Source organism: Alligator sinensis, unplaced genomic scaffold (genome assembly GCF_000455745.1).
Source record: "Alligator sinensis unplaced genomic scaffold, ASM45574v1 scaffold335_1, whole genome shotgun sequence".
NCBI lineage: Eukaryota > Metazoa > Chordata > Crocodylia > Alligatoridae > Alligator > Alligator sinensis.
This window is the reverse complement of record NW_005842354.1, coordinates 84,430-89,526: the sequence shown is the minus strand read 5'-3', so window position 1 is coordinate 89,526 and position 5,097 is coordinate 84,430. Positions and strand designations below refer to the sequence as shown.

Sequence of the window (5,097 nt, the reverse complement as noted above, 5' to 3'; positions counted from 1 at the left end):
CAGGAATGGTAGCATATCTAGGAGGGCCAAAGACAACTCTCAGTACATTGGGCCCCCATTCATTCTGGTGAGATTTTGATTGACCTTGACCTGGTTTAGGAGGAGGGGATATAAATGGCTAGGTAAATTGGCTCTTGTCATGTTTGTACCAACAGGCAAGACTTGATTTTTGCTCAGGCCTGTCCTCCATGAAGAAGCTGTTAACTGTCAGGGCAATATCTTCTGTGCAATGTACTTTCAAAATAACCAGAGAGTCCTGCAGAGAAACAACATATCCTGGGGGTGGCAGAATACAACCATAAGGACTTGTATTTTTGCTTGTGCGTGGTTCAGAAAATACAGGGTATGGGACCATTAGGAGCAACAAAATGATTAGTTTTGTTCTATTTCTGGTCGAATTTGGTACTCCTAAAAGTCAGAAGCTGATAGAACCATAGGGAATTCTTTTGGGTTTGAGGATTTGAGATTCTTATATAAAGTTATTTTTTGGAAGAAATAAAAATTATTATTGGAATGATTCTGCATTCAAGGAGTGCAAATCTGTCTTCAAGTTCATTTAACAAACTGACATTTAAATTACTATGAAGAATAGCATGCACTATATGTTATTTGTAATCCCATAACATGTTGGGATGAGGTTGTCCTGGGATCAGCATGTGATTAAGCTGATTATATACCTCATATATATGGTATGTTTCTCATTTAGTCACAATCAAAATACAATTTACTTTTATTAGTATAATAATTTAGATGTCATGAATGGAATCTCAGTTAAAAGTTTTTAAATTTATATTCACAACATTTCATTCCAGATCAGATCAACAATCTCTGTCCTTGCTCCAAAAAAAAGCTTCTACTTTCTTAATCCCACCATGACTGACAGTTGCCCTGATGACCTGCTGCAATTGATAACAAGGCAAATTTATATAAAATGAGGTAACAGAACAGGCAAAAAAGGTCTCCCCTTTTAAAAGATATTTTCAAATATGTATGAGTGCAATATTTGGACACTAAACATTAAACATCAAAACAGATGCCATTCAGCCTTCGTAGATGTTCGCAGAACTGAGTTTGGTGCAATAGAAATGCTAGGTGTGCAAGTGTTCAGAGCACTTAATCTAGTCTAAAAATGGAACGCATGGTTCACAGTTAGATGTCATCCAACAAGGTCTAACTAAACTGTTAGGGGTTAGACTGGATTAACAAATGCTTGTATGGTTCCCCTATAGATATAAGTTACTGTGCTGTCTTTCAGCATCCCAGCATGTATTCCTTTCACTCCCTCTTCCTGATGCTCTGGCACACAGGCTGCACTCCACTGCTCCAGCTGAGCGCAGTGCAAACCCTACCCCCTGGTTGCCACAGGGCAAAGAAAGCCCAGCCCGTCTCACTTTTACCTCTCCCCCCACAATTTGTGGTCAGGGCTTCATGAAGACATGGGGGTTGAGACAGTTGTGTCTCCTGCACATGACCCAGACCTCCAGACACCTGAGACCCTAGGCCAATCCCCACACCCCCTAGACCCCAAAACCCTACCCTGAAGCACCCCAGACCCACACACAGACTTGAACACTCAGATCCAAGGATCCCCAAGACTCAGACCCAAAGACTCAGTACCCAAAGGCTTGGACGCAGACCCAAAACCCCACAACTGAAGATCTAGACCCAAGCACAACCCAGAATCTGCCATGGCCCCAACCCCAGCATGTGGGACCCCTGTGCTGGTGTTTTGGGTCCAGGGCATGGATGGAGTGGATGGATAGGAACAGGCCAGCAGGGAGGTGACTCTGCTGAATTCAGAGTTTGGGTGACACATGGCCAGATTGGCCACTGCTGGCACATATCTGAGCTGTGGGAGTTTGGGGTGGATGTTGTAGGGTAGTTGTGGTGGTGGGTGGGTTCCCCCAGAAGTTTGGAGCTTTGGGGGCTGTTGCCAGCCATCTTGGGGCAGCAGACAGAAACCCCTGGGAGGTTTGGGATTTGTTGGGGAGGGCACTGCCAGATATTTTGGGGGTGGCAGATGTAAGGCCCTGGAAAATCTGGGGCTTGGTGCCAGCAGGAACCAAGTCCCTGAAAAGCTCAGGGCTAGGAAGCCCTTTTACCCCTGAAAAGGTCAGGGCTAGGAGGGGCAAGGCCAAGTAAACTGGGGTCACTCTGGAAACACCCAAGGAGTCCCAGGCTCAATCTAAGTGAGAAAGGCACATGAGAAACTCACAGAACTGGGCTGTTGAGAAGATGAGAGATCTCACTGCATTCTGAAAAGGAGGAGACCCAGGAGCAGCTTTGCAGCACACACCACAACAAAATGGTGTTCCAGCAGATTGCTGTAGAGGTGAGAGCACAGGGCCACCACCAGGACTGGACATGGTACAGGGCTGAAACCTGTCAGCAAGTGTTAAATTAAGTTTGATTTAGTGACACAACCCTGAGCATCCCACAAGGCCATCCTCTGTTTCTGAGAAGAACTGATCAATCCCTCCACAAACACTGAAACAACACCTCCTTCATTCCACCTCCTTGCCCACTGCAGCAGGAACTGCCATCCTCCCCCACCAGATGGGTTGTCACCAAATCACCAAGGGCTTAATCATCAAAAAGGAAAGACTATGAAGCAGTGGCAAGTGTTGGGGTTCTGCACACCACGGCATGCCAAACTGCACTACACCATGGGGACAGGTGACAGATAGAAAGTTCAAATCAGGGACATGTGAAAACACACAGCAATAGGAACTGCTGGCATTGCATTACATCAGGGACCAAGAACCTCTATTATATAAGGGACCAGAAAAGTGTCCACAGTTGCAAGGTAGCTCTGAGTCTCACAGCAGAAGCAGTCACTTCACTGAATGCTCAAGACCCTATGCTGCATCAGTCTTTTCCTAGAAAGAGCATCCACCTTCCCTTCCCTTATCCCCTGGGAGAACGCACACTAACTCACCCCTGATGTTCTGGCACCCCCCAGGCACGTTGGCAGTGGTGTGGAGTGCGGGGAGCTTGCAGCAGTTTAGGAGTCAAGGGGGAGACCTGGGGCTGGACAGCTCCTTTTTCATCCCCACTCATCTCATCTGTAAGCATAAGACCAAGCATTAGTACTGAGGGCAATATTTGGCAGGGCTGTACTTAGATGGTGTTAAGTGGGTAGAAAACTTGCTCATTCCATGTAATGGGTTATCAGGTTTCTCAGACCCTGAGAGGGTTTTCTGTTTCACTGCTGCTTCTGGCCGCATAGCCTTCTCTCTCATCCTGTCGTCTTTTCCCAGATCCTGAGAAGGCCACTCCAGTTAAAAGCAGCAGCTTCTGGCCTCAGAGTCTTCCTTCTCTCTAGAGCAACCCCTTGTGTAGTTTTCTCCCTGGGAGCTTTCAACTTCCTTTTCCTCCAATTATTCTCCTCAGCTGGCCCAGTCCTCTTAGGCAGACCTGCAATCAGTTGCTTACTACCTGTAGCTGGATTGCAACCCCTACAGGCATGTAAGCTCCGACAGCAGCTTGCTACAGCCAGGTTCTCAGAAGGCAAACACCGCTTCAATAGTTGCCATGATAGAGGTGACATCCTGGGGTGTCAGGTCATCTTATTGGGAGCCAGAGATAAAATGCAAGCATGTTGAGCAGTATTCCCAAACTTGTGGCAGTGCCATCAAAGCATGCAATACTCTTCCAGGACTTGAACAACTCTTAAGGTACCATCAGCTGTAGAAGGAGTGGGGCATTGACTGGGGGGGGGGGGGGGGGGGGGGGGCGGGGGGGGGGCGGCGAGGGTCACACACTAATAAATCTCCTGCCTCTGGAACCGAGAGACTTCTGCCACAGAGATGGTGGGAAGAAAGTACGACTCCTTCAATGACAGGGGAAGGGTTGGAGAACTCCATCTGTGTTCTGCAAGCAGGCAGTCCCTGCATGCTTCTGGCAAAGCCAGAAACCTGGCACAATCCTGTGTCCCCAGGGCCATGGACTGAGAGGAGTAAGTGCATACTTGAGTTCCTTGGAAGGGTCCCCTCCCTGTGAGGCAGCCCTCTCCTCATGGTAGCAGAGCCTGCCACCTGCTCAAAGCACAAACCCCACTGGAGACTCAATCCCAGCTGGGCTGGGTAGGGGAATGCAGCATGGCTTCTGGACCCAATGAGAGCTGGATGGGACAGGGGAATTATCATTTCCAGCTACTCTGTCTGCAAGAGTGCCTGGCTGAGATATAGCAGGGGCTGAAACTTCCCCGTGGTATCAGAAAAGTTTGGTATATTTCACAAGTATCTCTTGTCTCTATTCTCAGAGATAACACATGCACATGGGAAGGGAGGCCATGATGGCGACTCAAGGATGGGCCACCACACAGCTGTGGAGCAGATTAGAGCTGTCCGTGGAAGATGGTGACAAAGCAAGAAGGAGGAGATACGAGAAGCCCTGGTCACTGCCTCCAAGTGCTAGGCATGAGCTGCAGACTCCTGGCTCTGTGAACTTTGATGCTGGCATGAAGAAAGCCTGCAAATGTGATGGGAGGACATCATGAGGCTGAGACATGCCTACACCCAAGCTCCAGGAATGGGGGCTTGAGATAGCCACTCGGTGTTTTGATGAGACTACCTGTACTGTAACTGAGTCCAAACAGCAGGAGAGGGAGTTCATGGACAGGATCCTAGACTGCTTTGTGGCAACCTATGACACTCCTGACTGGTGTAAATACTGTCTCCTCAGGAGTCACCATAGGCCCCCAGACTCCACGTGGTATGTGGGGCTTCATCCCAGCCCCAGTCCCCATGGCACGCCTTGCCTTGGGGAATCTTCCCCAGGGCCTAGGGAACATGGGTCCTGCTTATAGCACCCTAGAGGCAGGGCGGGAAGGCTGGACCCCCTGGTGCCTTGACTGGTAACACAGGGGATGGCAGGTAGACCAGGGACAGAAAGAATGGGATTGGGGACCCACTGATCCTGGAAGCTGGTGGTAGGAGAGGCGACTGGATGTGCTGTCTCCTGAGGCACATATTAAAGTGCACATATTAAATAAGACTTTCCAGTGCACAGCAACAATCAGATACTAGGAAACAGTACAAGTACATTCAGCATATAACAAAACCTGCAGAGCCAGCACAAATATTATCTAAACTC

General features: G+C 48.6%; 1 long non-coding RNA gene across 1 annotated transcript in view; it reads left to right on the top strand.

Moving 5' to 3' along the window:
* LOC102369150 overlaps positions 1-884 on the top strand; it is a 6,697-nt gene extending 5,813 nt beyond the window's left edge. Inside the window, exon 3 of the long non-coding RNA XR_324484.1 lies at positions 813-884. This is a non-coding gene — a long non-coding RNA (uncharacterized LOC102369150). The remainder of the gene's footprint in view (positions 1-812) is intronic.
* The last annotated feature ends 4,213 nt before the right edge of the window (positions 885-5,097 follow it).